Source organism: Lepisma saccharinum, chromosome 1 (genome assembly GCF_977018435.1).
Source record: "Lepisma saccharinum chromosome 1, izLepSacc3.1, whole genome shotgun sequence".
Classification (NCBI taxonomy): domain Eukaryota; kingdom Metazoa; phylum Arthropoda; class Insecta; order Zygentoma; family Lepismatidae; genus Lepisma; species Lepisma saccharinum.
Window position 1 is genome coordinate 113,300,248 of NC_139229.1, and position 22,828 is coordinate 113,323,075.

The 22,828-nt window shown below is 37.8% G+C and overlaps 1 protein-coding gene and 1 long non-coding RNA gene across 5 annotated transcripts in view; one reads left to right on the forward strand and one right to left on the reverse strand.

Annotated features, from left to right (window-relative positions):
* LOC145986662 (uncharacterized) overlaps positions 1 to 22,828 on the reverse strand; it is a 176,183-nt gene that overhangs the window by 17,072 nt on the left and 136,283 nt on the right. The window lies entirely within an intron of this gene.
* lms (lateral muscles scarcer) overlaps positions 18,065 to 22,828 on the forward strand; it is a 270,244-nt gene continuing 265,480 nt past the window's right edge. Inside the window, exon 1 of the mRNA XM_083120934.1 lies at positions 18,065 to 18,410. The gene's annotated coding sequence lies outside the window, so the exon portion shown is untranslated. The remainder of the gene's footprint in view (positions 18,411 to 22,828) is intronic.

Sequence of the window (22,828 nt, forward strand, 5' to 3'; positions counted from 1 at the left end):
AATGATGAAAGTTTAGATACTTTTCAAATAAGAATTAATTTCTTTATCTGTGTGTTTTCTTCTACATAACATCTCAAAATGAATTTAATTTCCAAAGACAAAATTTGTATGTAGGCTTTTACAGGGTAACTGATAGCCAATAAATGTAGCATCACAGACCCTCACTTTGAAAGTTGAAAAGAGAAAACAAATAAAATGTATGAATCACTTACTTCATCCCACATCCACAAGAACACTAAATTGTACACAAGCAGCAATCGATTCTCAGAACTTAAAGATGCTGACACAGAAGTATATTTGCTGTGTGGTCTAGTCAACCATTTTTTTCACTAATCCTCCATGAAATTAATTGTGTAACAAAGATATTAGGAAAGGTATGTAAAGAGTGAGATGCATAAATATTTCCCGGAGAAGTTCAATGCAGTTCAATTCCTTAAATACACGTGGGACGTAAAAAAATATTGAAAATTATGAACAACTTGCCTGGTAATATTTTAACATCTCGCTGTACACATTGTGTAATTAGTATGCCATATCAATTTCAAAATACTTCTGAAGACAGTCACAACAAAGTTTTACACTCCAGCCTACACTGTGTATAACTGTTAGTACTGTCCTTCCCAGTGGCGAACACTCCCTTTGAAACAGAAATAACCGAAGCTATGAGACACCCACCCACCCTTTCCTATTTCCAGATTTGTTGTTTGAATTTGTTTTTAAGTCCACTTTATGCACAGAAAGGCTAATCGGGGCTGCACCTAAAGTTCAAAGTGAAATCTGAACCACTACCGAGTATGGAACCTCGGACTCCTTGATACATGTATTTAAGTATGCATGTACTTTTGACACTTTAATTTTCTTTTCACACTCACTATGATGACTAAATGTTCAATACTAGCTGACCACCTCTAGCGTGCACTACACCTGGGTACATATAGTGGTCGCCACTGGTCCTCCCATCTCAACATATAAGCTTGCTTCCTAAGAGACCTCTGTCATTTCAAGTTCCTACAGCTCAAAACTTATGAAAATAATGAATAATAAATTCCCTTGAAAAGAGAACAAAATTAGATTTAAACTACTCTACTTACATTGCATATCTGTGTAAACCCAACCCATGCAGGATCCTTGAAAAACTGCTTTCAGTGATGAGTGGCGTAATGTTCAGTGTAGATTGGAACTAAGGCGAGTGTGTTTGTGGGTATTATCCGTATTCACTCCTCTCTATGCATGGCACATTCCTGAAAAGGAGTTGAAAATTAAAATAATACTTAAAATTTTATGTTACACAACCATATTTATGTGTAAAAGAAATCTAAGACAATCATTGTTCCCGAAAATTAATGTCAAGGTATATTTAACTTTCACGTCCTTGTTTACAATGTGTCTTTTTTCCTTTAAAAAATTATGAATTAGATGCAATCGACTACAACGAATGAATGGAGTTTAAGCAGCAGCTTACAAATCTTATAAACTCTTACAGAATCCTGTTTTGTAAATAATATTTCCCATGCAAATTAACTTTACGTCCCACAGTATCCCACTGCATTATTTTGGCCTCTTTACTTAAAAATCAATTACAGATCCCTCTGGGGTACGTTCCGACAGCCAATAACGAAAGATTATGAATTATGCGCAAGAAGTTACTTTACAACTTTAGGAACATCACACACCAAACGAAGGTGCCAGTCGCAGTCAGAATAGTCGACACCAAAGTGGGCTCTAGCCCACTACGAAATATTTTTGACCCATCTCCTCCTAACACAAATAGCCAACAGTTAAAAATTGGGATTGCTTACAGCGCAGCGAGAATCACACAAGAACAGAAGAACACAAAGAGAGAGGGTGAATGAGACCGAAGATACATTGACAGCGAATGACAGAGAACATAAATAGAAGGAAATGGGAAAGAGAGAAGGAAGCGTAGAAAGAAAGAGAGGAAAGGTAAAAAAGAATAACGGAAATGGAAACAGAGGAACCAAGAGAGCAGAGAAAAATTGAAACATATGAAAACGGAGAAAGAAATAAAGATGATAGAGAATCCTAGTAGCAGTGATAATTGTAGTAGGGTCAACCTTTGTGACGTTGTTCCCCCAAACATCCACATATTCTGTTTAAAGTAAGTTTGTACCGGATTGTATCGCATTTACTTTCGTTTGCAACATTACAGAGTTCGAGTATTCACAAATTGAACTGGGGGGGGGACTTCAGGTAGCCCGTACAGTTTTATCCCAGCGCATTTTTTCGATTGTATCGTAACGATTTGAGAGTAAATTAAATTAATATTTGAAGTTCCCTCGCCCCCAACTTTAAAATGAAGGACAAAATCATTACGTTTGTATCATTGAAATAACTAAACTAAACAACTAAAAGCTCCCCATCATGGAGGAAGAAAAAATCAAGCAACTTCTTGGATAGAATTTAGTTTGTGCACTTGAAATTTTATTTTTTATCGTTATAGTTTTCCAGTTATTTCTCTCCAAAAATGGGAGTGGGAAGGACGGAAACGAACTTAAACCATGATTTCTCAGTCTCCGTAACCATAGGCGTAAATTGGCGGGGACAAGGACCCCCAAAATTTTCACATTTGTTAAAATATTCAAGTTAGGCGACCTGAGGAGCAAAGTAATAAAGAGTAATATTTGTGATTTCGCTAGTTATTTAAATGTCTTAGCACGTCGAGCTGCGACGCCAGGGGTCCCGGGTTCGAATCCCGCTTGGGCAGGGTTGTTTGTAAATGTCCATTCATCAATTTCATCACTCATCTCCATCTTCTCAAAATTAGCCAAGAGGCACAAACCGTGAAGTAAAATAAAACGAATCAATCAAATCAAATCAAACCATGACGAATGCCAATCTTCGGACGAGAACTATTGAAAGGGCTCACACTGCATGCTAAACAGTGCCCTCTCACCGTGTACTGTCATTATTTCGAAATATGAAACACATTTTGGTCTAAGCATTTAGGATAGGACAATCTGAGCATATATAAAGAAAACTTACAGTGTAAAAATATTGAAAACGTTATTGAACTTACTTACCTTCGAATCCTGCTTTCTTATCTTCACTTTCAAATACCCACTCAGCAGACAAACTATTCTGGCCCACGGCACAGACGACCTCACACAATGTCAACGGCAAAGCTATTCTGGGATGACTTGTCCCAGACGTCCTTCGATTGGTCCCTACGAAAAGCGCGCGGTATACGACGCGTGACTTGCAACAAAAGACACTGAAAGTGAATGTCCTTTAAACAAAGCAACGATCTTTGGGGGTGGGGGTGGTTTAGACAACTTTTGTGGCAGGCGGATCCACTGGGAGGGCGATGGGAGCCATCTCCCTTCCCAACTGCCAGTTCTTGGATATGATATTATACCTGATATTTTTGAGACTCAGATGTTCCGCCTTTTATCCCCAAATTTAAAAGGCTCGATAATATTTATAAAATAAGTCAACTTTATGATCAAGATAAGCTAATCGAAACTGACACTACAGTTTAAATTTGTATTGAATCACTGTGCAATATGCTTCAAAATGAAATCGAACTGAGACCCCTTGAGGGAATAGGCTTTCGTGTTCTGTGAATATTCACTATATTTCTCATATCTGCTCATTCAGTTTACATTGTGGCAATAGGAGGTCAAGAGGCATTATGATACAATAATAACCACCTATTCCAGTCCTCGACCTCTATTTTTGCAAAGGAATTCTCTATCTTCTAGAACACATAAAACAGCTTCGTTCCTGTTTACAGTATAATATGTTGTTTATATATAGCAGTGTAGTGTATGTTAGAATTGAGGTTCGGTGAGGTGAGGCATTCGAATGAAATTCGCCCCTCCCAGCTGTAACTTCTGGATCCGCCACTGGTTTGTGGCAATTTGAAAGCGCTCTGTGGATACCAAAGTCCTAAGAAAATAAAGGACAGAATTTCTCTCCTCCACAAATTGATTGAGCTGGTTTGTTTTATTTCGATTTTGTGTCACTTTTAGCTAATCGCGAAGATGAGGATGAATTGATGATATGATTAAATTCATGAAGGGACACTCACAAAGAAAACACATCCCCAGGCCGGGATTCGCTGTGCTACCCACTCCGCCGTGGAGACCGACTTTCCTTCACAAGGTTAAGTACTTCATAATAATATTAAAGTAGAATATAATATTGTAATTTTCATCCATGACCAGCCCTGTAGTAGGGGGGTGGGAGGATAAGGGCAGTTGATTCAGGTTCCGCAACAAACAACTTGGTGTCCAGGTTCGAGCCTGGGTGAGTGACTGTTGAAATAGCCATTTCCATAAGATAAATTATTTTCATGTATTTGTACATATTGCCAATGGACACGAGAACTTGCGAAAAATAACATTTTTTAAAAATAATCCAGATAGTTAATAAACAAGCGTGAATGTGAAGATATGAAGGACGTATCATCCAAAATACAATAAGTAACTTCATTTTTTTTAACTAGTCGTTGAATGCAGGGTCTTGCACTACTAATAAAACTGTATCTTAGATAGTGGTAAGCAGGAATAATGCTGTTTTCTTTTCCTTCTCACTGGTAGGCAGACACGTCATTCGAGGCATTAGATATATCGATTGCCTTCGACTGTTGACTAGAACAATAGAAAACCAGAATTTTTTAAAGGAAGATCGGCCGTTGGTATAAAATTTATTATTACGTATTATGATTATTTTGATTGATTGATTTGCTTTATTTTACTTCGCTTTTGTGCCACTTTGGCTGAAACCGAGCACAATTTAAAATGAAGACAAGACCGGGAGTGGCAGCCGTCTCTATAATCGAGACTTATACTGTCCGAAAGCCTTGTATTGTTCAAGGGTTTGGTAAATCGTAGTGTAAATTATTTTTTGAATTCGTTATAATCAAAATTTCTATAATATGCAACTTGATTTACTTTTTATTTAAAGATGTTTAATTTTCTAAAACTTTCGTTTTTAAGTCATATTACTAAACGTCTTTAAACATTTCTTATATATTTATTATTGAGATAATCTAAACGAGACCGAGGCTTTTCCTTCGGGAAAGAAAGAGCAACGAGAACGAGTCTGCATACAGCGACGTCTGGCGAAGAACGAAAGGTTCCTTCATTCACGACTCTCGTCTCAGTTTGTAACCTAAATTCATGTTGCACTTTTATTAATTTTTGTAAAAGTAATCCTATGTTCAATGGCATTGATTAACTTCAGTTGACCATATTTTGAAAAATTTTACGTGCCAGTATAATGCAAACTGTCTGAAATAAATGTAATAAGTTAGCCGTTACCGAACACGTTGAATAGTAGACTCAAGGATTTTGCTACCGAATGCTTGACGGTCAATTAGTTGGCTTATGAAAAGGTCCACGTATATATCCAAACCAATAATAATAATAATCTCTTGATTTAGTAGGTGACGTGCGCGTGGATTACAAGGAAGCAGAATTCTTTATAGGGGTGGTCAGGCCAACAAAAAAATTTAAACAGTAATATTAATAACAATAATAATTATCATGCTTATGATTATTATTGTTATAAACTAATTGAAATAAACCAATTTTATTCCAAATGTATTATCATTACTATTATTATTATTATTATTATATCCTCCTTGGAGAGAATTTTCTTCTCGATCCACTTGATAAATGAATTTCCAGCGCAACAGTAACTTGACTGAGATGCTTATAGTCATTAAATTTTGTTATTAACTTCTATAATAATAATACCCGTGGCTCTACAGCCCTCGAAGGGTCTTGACCTATCTCCCGGCTGCCAGGCTCCATCCCACAATCCTACCTAGAGGTGTGGAGATCTTCAACCAGTAATGGGGTGTCGTGGGGTCAGCACGTCGAACCTCCAGCCGTTATAGGAGATATCCTTGACCGGGTTACACTACTCACTTGTAGCTCGCCAATTTCCTCACGATGGTGGGTTGCCACCGGTCCTATGCACAGGCCGAGAACCCAGAGACTGAACCCAGGCGGACTCGAACTCATGCCGTCGGAGCCCAAAGCACAGCGCCTTAGACCGCACTGCCACGGACGAGGACAATTAACTTTTGTACGGCTTGTTCAAGAAAAAGCTTTCAAAGCTAGTTAGAAATTTTAATCACAGCGTTTATCAGAGGAATATAATCGTGTACCCGAAATAAAACATTGCCTCGACTTGTAATGTCATTCCCAGGGAAGACTTCAGGTTTGGTGCATTGACGCGTGACGCGCACAGCAAGGGGTTCCTCGTTACAAAGGAAAAGGAGAGAAAGTCCAGAAACGGAACTTTGGAGGATATTCACGTATGGTATTCAACACGTCGTTGCAATATTTATTTGTTGCCACATCTATTTGAAGACAGTGGCTCAGAAAGGGAACCAACTTGCCTCATTAAATGTAGCGTATATTTGGAAATGAAACAAGAATAACAAATTGGAACTGCGTTTATGGTATTATGTGCTCATTGAAATTAATTAGCTTAACCAAAATTTCTTTTGAATACTTAGATAAGCGGACCTATTTAGAAGCTTTTATGATTTTTGTTTATGCAGCTCTAAAGATTTCAAAAATATGGATAAGCATTTTAGGTTGTACAATGACTGTGATGTAGCGGTGGGGGAAAAGTAATGAAAGTTGAACGTCTTCTGGAGTTGCGGTCCCTTGCAAGGATAAAACGCTAAGTGGGATGAAACATTTTCTATTAGACTGTTTGTTGTTGGCGTTACCGCCCTTAGGCATACCTTTTGAATAAATGCAAAAGATAGTCGTTGGTGTAGTAAACTACGAAGCAGAGGGTTTGGGTAAAGTTTGAATATGTCCTTTTCTTTGTCTCATCAGTGTTATCCTCATCGTTACAATTAAGCCATTCGTCAAATTGCAAATTGAAGTATTCGTCACATGTCATATTGGTGGCGTACGTAAGTTGTTTGGCAGAGAACTTTAAAAAAATAATTTCAAATGCAGGAAGGATGGGAATTCTAGGAACATGACTATAACACAGGCCCGTTTATTTTGGGGGGGCTCATCCTTATCACCACAGGCGTCGCCAGAAATATTTGCAGAAGGGGACAGGCCATTGATTGGTAGAAAGAATAATGACAATAATAATTATTACCAGTTTACCACGGTTATAATTATCATTTTACAATAACAACTATTATAAGTTATTAAAAATAAACCAATTAATCCAAATTATTTGTTATTATTATTATTATTGTGTAAATGGAGAGAGACTGCTACTCGATCCACTGTATGAGTGTATATCCAACACATTGTCCATTTTTTTTACATTTTGTAGTTAGTGTACTGAAATTCATAGTTATTGTATTTTGTTATTATCCTTTACACATTCCGTCAGTAAAAGGCTTTAAAAGTTTTGCCCAAATTTTACTCATAAAGTTTATATAGTATGACTTGTCACAAAGAAAACTATAAATTTTGAGAGCTAGTGGATCCATTTATTCTTTGGATTAAATGGTAGAATATAACAATATAAACTGGTTCCTCTATTATACACTAAACTTTTTTCGATCTAATGTTTAATCCTGCTAAGTAAGTAAAATTAATTACCTCTATGCACTATTTAAATTAGATATTTGTAGGATTTCGGGGCTTCAGTCCCCTTAGCCCTACCCCTGGCTACGTGCCTCATAACAAGAAGGCATAACCCTTCTCTTATGGTCATAATCCTTTACGATAATCCCAGTGACTTCGGAAATATAAAATTTTTAATTGTGGTGGGGTCACATTTTAAACATTAAGTTTATTTTACATCTCAGCACAGAGAATTGTCTTGACGCCTCTTGTTAAATTTACTGTAAAAAAGTAAGGTTAAACAAATTACTTAAGCGTTAAAAAATAATTCCAATTACATTGAGTACTCAGGATGTGTACTCCTGGTGTTATATCTGTAATCTGTGTTTTGCATAAGAGCTTCCTCCTAGCCGAAAAAAAGTAATGAAATAAGAATAGGAAAAGTGTAATGCAGCCCGACAGATAAGCGTTATGAATGAACACTAGAAATACCGACTCCAAGTAACAAAATTTACTTCTCCAAGATAACATTGATAATGAAGACACATTATATTTTCATGAGAAAATAACTACAAAGATGCAGTCATACAGGTTCGAACAACAAGAAAGAAGAAATATTGTAAACAAGAAAACACAGTTTTTTATACCTTAATTTGTATGCACTTGCACGATTGCATATGTCACACGTTCTTTCAGGCTATAAACATGTATTTCCTTTGTGTAAGTGAGGAAAAATCATATTTTTCTTTCGGCTTAAATTTTGTTAATTACTGACGTAAAGCAGTGAAATTGTACTTGAAAATAAGAAATGACTATTCAAATAGATTATTCCTGAAATTTACATGTAACATACAGGTATTTATTTCGTACACTTTCTAGTTATTAAAACATCACAGGGATCTCAAAACTGATAGGTTTATTCCAAGGTCCGTCGACCGCTAGTTTCCCCCATACGAACAACGTCGACGGACTTTAGGTTTTCGACCTATTTTGAAAGTATTTCACGATTTAGTCACTCGAACCAGCGCCACTTGCAGTACAGCGCCTCTGCTGAATATTTAGAGAACTGCTACAGGGTGGTAATTTGTTGGGAAAAGGGTTCAGCAGGTAGACAAATTGCCTCGGAGAGCCTGGCAGGGGGTCCAGGATGACAAATGTTGTCATGTCGGCAAAATTCTTTCGCTATGACAAGGCCTGTGAGTGGATTTTCAGTGGGAAAGTTTGTACATGTGGCATCACGGTGCAGCCGAAACTCACCCAAAGGGGTGTATAGGGAAGGTTTTCACGACAGATCTGCACTCACCCTAGGGTAGGGAGGAGAAACTCACTCAAAAGAGTGAGGATTCCGAGTATTCTGACCTTCGAAGCCTCCAAAGAGCGAAACTCACCCCAAACACACCTTTTTTTTTTTTTTTGCAGTGTAGGCTCCCTCACTTATATAATAACCTGCCTGTAAATGTTGATATTTTCTTGTCAGTACACAGTTTCCGAAAATCTCTAAGAATGTACATGTAACAATTTTTTTCGTCTACCATCTTCTATTGTCTTGTTTTGTTTTTCTTGTCGCTACAGTTTCAATATAAAATGGTCTTTTAGTACTGTATCTGAAACTTTAAATAAATAAATAAAAAAGTAAATTTAAATATAGTGCAATAAAAAATATGAATTCTCACATTATGTTATGTAGTCCATCCGTACATTCCAAAATTTTATTTCTTTAAAAATTCTAGTTCCACGAGGTAATGAATAATTATGTTTTTATTTTATTATATGTGTTCCTTTATTATGTAGAGTTAACATTAATTCAAAAGAATGTGTTCGAAATTATTAATTAAATCGAAATGGAAATACACTGTAATAATACATTAATACCAGCGTAATATTTAATATTATTGCCATGTAATGAAAAGATCTGGATTTCGATTTCGATGTATTTTATTTCAATGTTCCAGGTCCCACTTTAATGTCGTGAAGTCCTGATTAGCTTAGCTCTGTATTGAGTGTATAATAAATACCCTTAAGCATTACGTTTCAGTTTAATGTTTTATATTCTTGATTTTTTAAGTAAGTTAAACGTTTATCACTTCGAAAAATATATTAATTATCACAGGAAAGGAAATCCGTTATATGTAAACAAATTTGACTTGATTCTTCAAAGTGCGTCTCGAGAATGTTCTAAATAGTGAGTCTTTATTTTGAAAAATATACCTATTGATTTACTATGAAATGTACAATATTTGGAGCATTTCTGAGAAAACCTGACGTTATTATAGTTACCACCGTTCCCGAGATATATGTCCAATATGGCTGACTCTTTTCAAGATGGCGGCCGTCAGCACGCAGATGGCTATTGGATGCTCGACTTGAAAAGTATCAAATGGTATAACAATTAATTCTACCAAGTCCCTCGCATTGTTTGTTACTACTCTCCATTTGGAGACATGTGGTATATCCTTAATTAAAATACATAAACCTTACATTATTTTAAAGAATATGAATTAGGCTACAACTTTTATCTGAGACAAGTTCCTGTCTAAAGTTACAAGACAAAAACTTTGAAAGGCACTAGAAAAAATCACTTTTTAAAGATTATTTTTTAAATCACTGCAAAACCACTGACATTATCGAAAAATTAAGACTACAAACATTTAAGTTTGACCATCGGTTATGGAGATATAGCTCAGGAACTGAGAATCTTCGAAATTGATGTTTGGGAGGGCGCCGGGGGGTACCGAGGGTAGGGGGATTTTGCACTGCTAGTAGTGATCTAACAACTGACCAAAATTCAGCTTTTACGGAATTATTCCCGACATTCGACGTGTTTTTTTTCCCTGCATTGACTGGGCTAAGAACAATGCACGTGCTACTTTCTCTAGCGCTCCTCTGACCACTCAGGTGATTTCTGCCAAGGTTTTCAAGCAGACGACAGACCACATGTGGCGGGAACTGTACCACGATAACATTCTGGCCCATGTATCAGGACTCAAATCTAAGACCACCAAGCAGGGGTGAGTGGCCGATTTGATTTGGATTTTTGTTATTTAGCGGCTCTTTTCTGCCACTTTTGGGCAATCGCGACGATGATGATGATACGATGAAATTGATGAAAGAACACTCGTAAAGAACGCCCATGCCCAGACCGGCATGTGTGCTCCAAGATAGCATCTCCCCAACGAAAGTTCCGGGTTCGAGTCCCGATGTCTCCTTGCGTGTCAGCGAATCGATTTCATCTTAATCATCCTCATCGTCGCAGAGAGGGTGACGCAAAAAAAGAGAAAATAGCTACGGAGGTTGGCCTGAAATTATTCTTGAACGGCCATGCTGCACGTTAAGAGTCGTTATCAAAGCATCCCTTTGACGCACACCCCACAATTAAGGTGGACAAGTTCCACGGCGGAAGTAGCCAAAGAGAGTAAATATCCATTTTTTTTGCTTTGTACGGGATCACCCAGATACCCAAGTTAGTTTTGATGCGGCACGTAATCTCGAAAAGGCCATAAAAGTTGAAAGCCCCCATCTTTGGAGACAAAGCACAAAAACTCTTCCAGGACAGACTCTTGCAACTTGCAGACGCTGAAGATAGACAAGCCGGGTTTCCAAAAGTGTTTGCAGTCTTCTTGCTGTCCGCCCATCTCGATACGACCCTAGAGGGACGCTCCCATAATTCTTTCAGGTTTAATTAGTGGCCCTTGTATTTGCGTTTCGTCATAGGGCACAAGGCTTCGTAATGGATACTTCATGAACGTAATGATCCGTTCGTTTGCGATAATGATAGAGATCCGTTCCGTTACTTCGGAAGCTCAGTATGCTCCAAAAGGACAAGGTGGGTCTTGAAGGTCTGTAATCAGCATTCATGAAATAATCAGTCGGGGGCTTGCATCTGCGTTGATATTCTCTGTACGGGGAGTTGCGTGATGCGATCTTCTTCTTTTTACTTGACCGTCTCCTTCATTCATTCATGGAGGATTACGCGACGACCTGTTTCACTCTTTCGTTGCTGTCGATAACATCGGAGCATTAATACGCAGTCCAGAGTAGTGAGGGCCACAAACTCCGGATGACGGATATGCGGATTTCATATTATCCAATATCCGTTTCGGATGCAACGTATTATAATTCGGATATCTGGATATTTCGGATATCCTGATATTACGGATAAGCACAAAATTAGGATATTCGGATATCCTTATGATTCGGATATCCACATAATTAGGATATTCTGATATCATGATATATCGGATATCCACATAATTATGATATTCGGATATCCTTATATTTCGGATATCCACATAATTAGGATATTCGGATATCCTGATATGTCGGATATCTACATAATTAGGATATTAAATATCCTTATATTTCGGATATCCACATGATTAGGATAATCGGATATCCTTATATTTCGGATATCCACATAATTAGGAAAGTCGGATATCCTGATATTATGGATATCCACATAATTAGGATATTCGGATATTTCGGATATCCACATAATTAGGATATCCTGATATTTCGGATATCCACATAAGTAGGATATTCGGATATGCGTATAATTCGGATACAATTCGAATTATAATTCGAATTATAATTCGATTTGATGAAGGATTTGTGGAAAATACGTCCAGTGAAATACCAAAATTACGAATAGAAGAATATGTAGATAGCCTGTAAAACAGATAATGTCCGGAAAATGCACACATTCGGTTATCAGGATATTCCGGCGAATTTTGATATCCGAATAATCCGGATGTCAGAATATCCGTTATCCGGATATTTGAAATGTGAATGGAAAATTATCCGATATCCAGATTTTTATCCGGATTTGACCATCCCTAGTCCAGAGAACGTATGACCTCTATAGCCGGGACGTCCTAGGACCCGGTTCGGATGGCAGTGACCCTCTGTTGCCGCGTGCACCTACGAAGGAACTCGCGGTTGGGCAAGAAGCGGCAACAGTAAAATCCCTCCTCCCCGAGCAGCCAGCAAGGAAACAGGATTTTGTCAAAATAACCGTTCTACGCTGTGAATAGACTCCGGTTGCTACGAAGGCCGGAATATAGGATATCTCTAGCTTGGAGATTTCCAATCGCGGGGGGAAGGGATTGGTTCAGGGGTGGATTTGGTAATTCTTTTCTCTTCCTGTTTTTTCCTTTTATTATTATTTTGTGCGATTGCAATTGGTTCATAAATATCTTGAAAGAATACACGAAAGTGAAGTACTTCTGTTAGTTTACTTGTTTCAAATAAAACAATGCAAGATGCGATTCACTTTAAACTTTATTTAGTTTTTCCATGTCGTTATTACCCGACTGTTGATTTCTGTCGCTATGGGAATTTCTAAATTACACACATTACATCGTTTATGAAAGCTTACTCCACAGATCCTTGAGACGTAGTATATGTAAGTAAGACTTGCTGAAACAGCAATCGCGTTATGTGCGTTGGTATGGAATGGCTTGATAATCGTTCATAAGATACCTGAACCCAATATGGCCTACGTAAGGTTTGTGATTTTTCTAATGGTGTACAAAGTCACAAAGGTAAAACTAATTGCAAGATTCAAGAGAGGGAACATTTCTGGTCGTTTACTGAAAATTACAGCTAATTCCATGTAAGGAAGATTTTATTAAAAAGTTACGTTTAGGCCATATTCCTACATATGTCCCCAATATGGGTTAGTCATATATTTTGTTCTTTCACATCAAAATATTTTACAGAAATTGTAAAAAAAGTACCACAATGTTGTTTTTATAGGTAGATAAGTATATTGATACACTTGCATTTTATTTGCATAATGACATATGAGATTTGCACAAAGAAATAACATTGTTTACAAACCAATAAACAAGGGAGTGACGTGTCACAATTTGTTAACAGAAGACCATGGATTACATATCACAGTATGGACAAATAAAATATCTCATTTATCATCCTTAGTGAGTTCCACACACTCTACGTGAACATAAGAGTAACAAATGTCACATTTGCGCGTATGCTTCACGATATATTCCTATGTAGGCCATATTGAGTTCACCTTACACAGTGTTATGTTTTCCTTTGCTATAAACAGTCCTTTAGATTAAAGTCTAAAGTAAGTACATTGTTGTAAAGTGCAAATTATGAGCTACCATAATATGTACAACAGATGTAACCACCTATCACTTGGAAGATGCAGTAAGTTATAACTACCTTATGCAATATTAGATCGCGCAGAACACAATGACGAGATCCGGGTATTTCGCTTCTCTGTCCTCAAGTTACTGTACTACAGGTACAACCAACAGGTTCAATCACGTCATTCGGACGATCTAAATGGCATACTGCCGCCATCTGTTGAATTAACCATGTAACTACTTGGAAACAGTAAATAGGCCATATTGCGTACTAGGCCATATTGGGTTCAGGTACCTTATAAGTATGACCACCCAAAATAACAAAGGTAAAGGTACCTTTGTTAGTATATTAATAGTTTGCTGTTCCTTTGTCTTGTACTTCAGAACAAGTTTCTGCACAGCATATTCACCTGTTTAACATACGAGTTCAACATACTTCCGTTTTTCTCGCTTGTTGTTTAATGTGTTGGACATTCCTCAGGGGGGGGGCTTCCCCCCTTGTCCATTGTTTTGCAATCAAGGGGGAAATTAAAACGTAAGAAGATATAAAGAGCAGCGTTAAGATTTTTATCTGGGAGCTCATCAGACTTCCCCATCAAGCCTTCACAAATGCAGCTGCATACTGCGAGCAGTGTTCCCACGTCACGGCACTGTTGCCAACTTAGTGGAGTAACTTAACACATGCTGCAAGGTTCATAACATCTCGAAATCAAGGTTGGTGGCGAAACGAGGCAAAACGAGAACTGGTCTCGTCTCGTTTCGTATTCTCGGTTTCATACTTCTTTCAGCTCGCCTACGTGAGCGTTTATAGCTCGAGTAGTTTCGGCGACAGTGGCGTGCCCATGTGGAGAAGTTTGCGAGGGTCGTAATCCACCCTTTGGACAAGTATTCCTGAAATTAAAAAAAATGAAAGGCAGGAAAAGGGTGGCAAAATGAGAGCTGACTACCAAAAAAAAAAAGTATTCGTAACCCCTTGTTTCGAAATTCCTGGGCACGCCACTGTTCGGAGACATCAATTGTTGACATTTATGTTCCATTAAACTTTCATCTGCTAGATCCTCAGTTGTGAAAAATAGCTGGAAACTGCATTTTACTGATTTTCGAACCGTTTCGGTAATGTTTCGTTGCTGTGGTGTTTTGATTCAATTGTTCAATTCACAAACTTAAAAGATCTAAAGAGATGGAATTTACAGAACGCTCCCAAATTTATGGCTTATTTATAATATTATTATTAATAATTAGTTATTTTCCTCACAAATAACAGTAAGAGTTCTCCAGTTTCCGCCTTATTTCTGTCCCGTTATCCTTCTCTATCTTCCACTGTCTTTGATGTCTTAGTTTTTCCCTCGCTTCTTTTCCTATTCCTTTCTTTCTCTGTCACAATTACATCCCCTTTTACTTTTCCCTTTCATACGATTTATCTTAGTTATCTTTTCTCTCTCTTTCTCTCGAATTATGCTTCTTTTTTTCTCGTTCTCTTTCATTCTGTTTATTTTTTATTTCTCTTTCTCTTTCATTCGATTTGCTTTTCTTCTCTCTCTCTCTCTCTCTCTCTCTCTCTCTCTCTCTGTCTCGATATTTATCTTTTCTCTTTTCCTTTCATTCGGTTTATCTTTCATTTCTCTTTCTCTCTTTCTGATTAATTCAATTTATCTCTCTTCTCCCTTTCTCTCTCTTTCTCTCTATGAATTTTTCTGTCCCCCTCTCTGTCCCATTCTATTTTATTCGGTTTATCTTTATCTTTTCTTTCTATCTCTTTCATTCGATTTATTTTTCTCTACTTCTTCTCTCTTTCTCTCGATTTCTTTTTACATCTCTCTCTCTTCTGTCTCTTTCGTTTCCCCTATCCCTAATCATCATTCATCCTCCGGGGAATGAGTGACCTGGGAATGAACTCTCCTCCAAGTCTTACATTCAGTAAACTGCATTCTTGCAGGCTCTGGCGACTGGACACGCACTGAGGAGTTGGTGCATTATGTCCTATCTATGTGTGTGTTCGGAATTATTCCTTGAACCATCTCATCCACAGGCGTACACAAAATGGAAGGGGGAAAGGTGATGGGACTGAAATTTTGAGAAAATCAACATTTTCAAATAAAAGCAGTGAAGAACTGGGGAAAACCAGAGTGGTAAATGCAACCCCCTTAAAATTACCCCCGATTGCCACTTTTGGGAGTAGAAAATATACGAAATATCTTACTTGTGTATACCTAGAAATCAGCGATGTACTGTTCACCTTTATAATTTCATCACATCCCGAAAAAATATCCAGTGATAGCGTCGTCGCCTTGTAATCAACGGATCCGGAGTTCGATACCCGGTGGAGGCCCAAGTGGTTCGGATCCCACTTTAAATTGTAGGTCCAGTCCCGATTAGCCTTACTGTACATAAAGTGGACTTAAAACACCAAATCAATCAATCAATCAACCAAAAAAATATCCTGTGACCTGATCCAATCGCTGTTCATTCTCTTCGTCGCGAATAACCTACACAGGCAGAAAAATGACTCAAAAGAAGAAAAGGAACGAGTTTACAATACCGGACCACACTCCAATTTCTATGAAATTTCGCCTACTCACTAATTGTGAACTCCTAATCACAAATCTGCACGTAATAATTGGCGGTCAAGTATGGAAATCGAGAAAAAACTAAATAAACTATGTTTTCTTAACGTAACGTAACCCTACTATAAGAACAATAGCTCCACGGAAGACACCATTTTCCCAACATGAAGAAATCAACCGGCAAGAAAAGGTATGGTTCTCTTAGATAAAATATTATTTTTTCTTTGTATTTATGCTAATGGAACCTAACCTAACAGGCCTAACCTAACCTCGTAGGCATTCCTCGTCTGACGTCAGCAAAATTGTTGTGCATAAAGGAAGACCATTAACGAATTTCGAAAGAAAGAAGGTGTCGAATTGCTGTGTATTATGGACAATCACCGTGGTAAATCGCAAGGTTATTTTACAAGTTCTACACGTAAATGTACAATTTTAACAAGTGACCGCCAAATATGAACCACAGATACATCATCAGAACACCGAAATTACTGAGTAGGCGAAATTTTATAGAAATTGGAGAGTGGTCCGGTATTGTAAACTCATGCCGAAGAAAAAATACAAATAACAATAACAGTAGCAGGATAATATGAAAGTTCAGTAGGTGTGATCTTTGTATCGTTGGGGCATATTTGCAAAATGAAATGTAATTTATTATAGTACGATCTCTTGCGTGTTTCTGATCTTGACGTAAAGATGACAGCACCGCTGCAAAAATATAGTCCGTATCCTCTAAGTACATTTCCTTTTACCAGCGTTTCCTATTTTTTTTAAATTCCTGTACCACTTTCCAGCAGAGAATTATCTCATAAAGCATTATCGTTATCATAACGTCAAAGGCACATGTGTCATTTTTTCTTTTTACCTAAATATATTTTTTAAGTTACTGGTTGATATATTATCGTACATAAAGGAGGACATTATTTTTCAAATTTCATTTGAACTTATTTTTCATATTGAAAGTAATTAAGAATTGGAGCTTTAAATTACGTTTTGCTCAAAACATTAACCTTATACGTACACACGGCATAAGGACGATGGTATTTGCATATAGCACCTAGTACATAGCCTACAGAACCGAATGACAGTGTTGACGGAGAACGGTACTTTTTAAGCAACTAAGGCATGTTACGAGCTTTCAGACGGAAACGACACGTCTCACTTGGAGACAAACCTTCAGAAATAAATACAACTTTTCGTACCGAAGTGACACGGCAAATTGCACGTGTCGCTCGGACTGGACAGTTCTCTCAATGTCTTGCACGATATCGCGCATGCGCAGTGATTGTTTTTCTTTAGTATTATCGCCTCTAACTTCGGTCTGAAAGCTACTTTAACCACCTAGTTTTATTTTAATCGGAATGTTTTTCTCTTCACTAATGTCAGAGAAATCAGGGCCTTACGTAACTACGTAACACAAAATAAACTGGGCATGAGCTGAACAATGTCTACCTAATACGTACTTGTACACAGTTCATGGCAGCGCAAAAATCTTGAGATATTGTCAAAGTTCATTTATTTTTCTTTCGTTTCTCTTCGTGCGTAACAGCTTGGGAATCACTGATAACGTAGAAGGCTTTCTGGGTTTGTGGCTGTTCTGTGCTATTAGTATTATCGTGTAGCTGTGTCAAAGTTTGCATCTGGTGCTTGTGGCAAAGTGAGCTGTGCGCTGCTACCCTGCTGTGGTATGGTGGTGCACGAGGACTTCACTACACGTGCCTCGAAGTTCGCCCTCGCGAGTAAAGCTTCAGTCGAAGTGGCCAGGATTATTGGTAGCTTCTGTGAGGGTTTTATGTGTAACGTATCAGTGACGGAAGTGATCTCGTGTTAATGTGATCGGTTAGTTTCTCTGTGTTGCATTGATAAAAGCCTTCACAGTCAGTGTTTGGTGTCTGCTGTTCAAGTTTTTACCGGCATGTTTTGACTGCTGTGACGAGGCGTTGATGAAATACGTGCTTCATACATTAGGTCGTGCACCACAGATGTCAGTTCGTGTATCGTGAAGTAATTGTTGTGAATATTTCGTGTTTTTATCATCAGTTGTCTTAATAGGTAGTGAATTAAAAACAACTGATTAGGCAGGTAGTGACTTTCTTTACTGTGAAGTGCAAGCTCCAAAGAAGCAAGATGTAACATGTAGTGATACAAAGAAAGGACAACAATTTGTTCTGAATGAGGTGTTTTCTTTGTGAATAAATCCATGAAGACTTGCAGAGGTAAGTGTATTTGTGTACTTAAATTTGTTTGCTTTACTGTGCAGTAGGAAATTTCGTTAATTTGTGCGTTGTGCACTTTTCTAGTGAGGACAACATTTCTTTCTTTTTTAATGTGATCTTTTTTCATTTGGTGTACTTACACACAGAATCTTGAAAAAAATAAGTTTCAGATTGTCGCAATTGGTCTGAAGAAAAATTGACAATTGTTAATCTCGAGTATACAGTCATGGTCATTTTCGCATTGCAACGACCATATTGAAAGTCTGTGGGGTTTATTACAGCACGGAAATTACCTTGATTGTACAGTCACGGACACTTCTGGGTTGTAACAACACCATTGACTTTCAATTAAATCATTACAACCCAGAAGTGTTCTTGACTGTACAACCGCACTGAGGGATTACGTTGACCTAAATGACAATCATTAATGACATTTACAGGTTTCATCACACTAACAGGCCCGTGCCCAATGGGGAGAAGGAGCAGGCAGATCATGTCCCTACTCTCTCGAAATGTTTTAATGTGTACCAATAAAAACCAGCGTGAAAAACATTGACGATTTTTCAGATTTTGCAAGAATTACGATTTTGTCCTTGCATAAATGAATGGGTTATTTGTGGAGAGAGGCATTAGGCTCCAGAAGCCTGCAGTCTGTGATATTTGGTAATTTTAGTTTTGTAACTATTGATGCAAAGCTACTGGATCCATTTTTTTTTTAACCAGACTTTTCTCGAACAGCATTCGTGGCAACTCAGACACGTTCTTGAAAGAACCATTGCTAATACTTTCATTTAATTTATAAATATATTATTTTCTAATCATAGCATTGTCATGGCTGTTCAGTGGAACTGGTGAAAGAAATAAAAGGAAATTTGAAAACATTGTTAATTTCTGGAATATAGTATTATTCGAATGCTTCTGAAAATTAAATGTAAACAATGAATTGTTCGTTGTGTGACAACCTTTGTCTGTAAGCGGCTGCGTTTCTGATTGTCTGTTGGGTTATGGGGGGAGTTGATTTTTTCTCGTTACTTTGGATATTTAAATCTATAATTGTACGTCTAGCTGCAATATTACCATACCATTGGTGATCACATATCGTACTCCAACAGCATGTTCGATCATCTCTTCGTTCCACATTTTTGGATCTGCTCCCCCCCCCTACCCCAATCTCAATAAAATCGTGGGTACAGGCCTGCACATTGATGAATGCATGAGACGTCAGAACAGCAGGTCTGTCTTTACTCGTGGTTGTGGTAGATGCACACAGAACCCAAAACGTGTCAATTGACACATATATTTTGATTTCAATAACACGTCAACGTACATAAACTGCAAATGACGCACCTTTTAGTGTGTCAAAATACACATAGGAATGTATTAAAGGGTATTTTTATGAGATGAAGTTCCGTGTGATGCACTAAAATGCATCAATTTGGAAGATCAGACAAGATCATTTCGATGATAACAAACTTTCACTTTTCATGCATCAATTGGCACAGGTAAATGTGTAATTTTCTTATCTTCGAAATGATCTTGTCTGATCTTCCAAATTGATGCATTTTAGTGCATCACACGGGACTTCATCTCATAAAACTACCCTTTAATATTGTACAACAATGTGTATTTTGACACACCAAAAGGTGCATCATTTGCAATTTATGCACGTTAACGCGTTATTGAAATCAAAATATATATGTGTCAATTGACACGTTTTGGGTTCTGTATTTATAGCGTTAAGTCTACATTATGCTCAGACAGGCTAATCGGGACTGAACCTACATATGAAATGAGATCCGAAGCACTAGGCAGTGTGCCTCTACAGGGGATCGAACCCGGGCCCTTTTGATTCATGACTGTATCTTTATACATATCGTACATAGGCACAAGGATGGTACAAATTTAATAGTTACAATTTAATTGTTGCTACATGTTTATTATGAGTAACAACTTTTTACACAAAGTTGGAGGCAAATATGGACTTGATTTACATTTAACTCTCTTAGAATTGGGCTTTTATTTTTAGGTACTTTAGTACTATACGGACTACCTCATTTCAGACCGTGTAGTTACTGAGAAAGCAAAAGAAACGCTTATGAACACAAAAGGAACACTGTATTTGAATGTTTACAAGATATAAATCATACAATTTTAGGTTAGGTTAGAGGTAGTCCGTATAATACTAAAGTACCTCTTTTTAAAACGCTTACTTTGTGTGTGATATTAATAACTTTCAAAACCTGTTCAACTAATCTTTAGTCTTTTGACAAATTTTGAGATTTGTTGATTACGTTATACACTATGTAAAGAAAAAATAGCGACACTTGCTCGGATATGGTTTTCACAAGATTATGAAGTGAATTAAAACAATAAGAAAAGCAGGATTTGTCCACCAGCCCAGACGTATTTGTGAAGGAACGTTCTCGAATGAAGCGTTGCAAGGGAGCGGATATGAGGGAGTGAGAGAGGCAGGAGGCATCGTCGGTCGTGTTCGTTCGATGGAAAACCTCTCGTTATGTGATGCCTCTCTCACTCCCTATCATCGCAGATGAAACGGGAGGCGGTTTTGCGAAAACAATGACATTTATCCAACACCCCCAGTTCTTTTCTATTTTCATTTATTGTTTTATGTTTCAATGCAAGAGGCTCCCTCTGGTACTACTCTGTTGCTTTTGAGGTGCGTTGTGCAGGCGGAAAGTTCGCATCGCACGAAGCACTCATCGGCCTCCATGCAAAAGAGTAGCACCAGAGGGAGCCTCTTGCATTGAAACATAAAAAATAAATGAAAATAGAAAAGAACTGGGGGTGTTGGTTAATGAATCTCGTGAAAACCATATCCGAGCAAGTGTCGCTATATTTTTTTCTTTACAGAGTGTATAACTAGTGCAGAACGTTTACTAAATGAATTGGGGTTTAGACCCGTTAAACTCTCCCCTTATGGTTGGATTGCAAGGCGACAGTGTAACCAATACACTATCGGGGAGGCCCGTGTGGCAAGTCTCAGTACCATCCTTATTGCATGAGAACAATGGTTCACACTAGATCTGGCGTCTTCTCGTTGCAGTTGGCAAACTGCACACAGCCGCCAGAACAGGTCCTTCCAATTCGTTTTCATAACTGAGAACGCCGGGGGCAAAAAATGTTGATTTTCTTGAAGACGGGAGACACACGCAGCATATGAGACGCAGGGAAGGCGTTCATTTCATCCGGCGATGCGACGCACAGATAGCACCATCGTCCCCCCCCCCTCCCCCAACACACACACACAACATGAAGACAGGTAGCCGGCAACCCATCCCATCCGCTGCTAACAATGAGCCAGATATGTGTAATTATGTCACGCAAGGACTCAGTTTAAGATCTACCCCCTCCCCCACCTCCACTTTTCTTGGTAGGTTCGTTCGATTAGCAGTTGGACTGGTGGCAGCTTCAAATATGCCCTAAAGTATGTTTCCCAATGCGGCACTTTATCTTCTAATAGTCGGTTTCATGTCCATATGAAATTAAGAAAGAAACTGATCTGTTTAATAAGGCAGATTCTTCTTGTTATAATGTCTTTGGTGTCTATGATTAAACCACAGAGTTTAAGCTGATAAGAATTTGACTCAATGTAGTGAATTCGTAAACTTGAAGATACTGTAAGAGTTATAATAATAGAGGAGAAGGTCTAAATATGGGCGAAGGTTTAAATATGGATTTTGGAGTTATCAGCGCTCCCGGGTGCTGCAGCCTGGCAGAGGCTATGGGAACTGGTTATCTGTCAAGGACAAAGGTTGCGGCGCCAATTTGCAAGAGAAAGTGGTGGTTAGTTTCGGTCTTGGACGCTGTTATAGAATTGCGACCTCCGAAAACTTTTTGCAGGTATGTTTTAACTCGGCGTTTTCTCAATTCTCATCTGCTTTGTATAGGTTATGATATTAGCGGTACATAAAACAAATGTGGGCTTTTATAATGCCATGATTTGTGAAATATATACCACAGAGAGCGAAAATGAATTAAAGAAGAAAAATAGCGTGATGGTCTAAATATGGACTATGACATGAGGTCTAATGCTGAGATCACATTTCCAACAAATATTTGGATGTTTTTCTTAATTTCGATTTTTCCCATTCCGCGTGATTTTCAAAACAACAGATTATTCATAAATATGAATTTTATAATGTTTTAGCGATAAATGACTGTTTTTTAAATGTCAATTGCTTTTTGTGATATTGCCACTAGTAGCCCATATTTAGACCACAATTTTGAAATACATCATTTTACCATTTTTTGGAAATTGCTTTTTTTTAAAAAAAATTGAGACCTTCTATACTTTAGCATGCTATTACATTTAAGTATATATAGATATGCATTTTAAAGGCAGGTACTTGATATATTATTTTTTTTCCTCCGAAAATGACAAAATAAAAAGGGGGCGC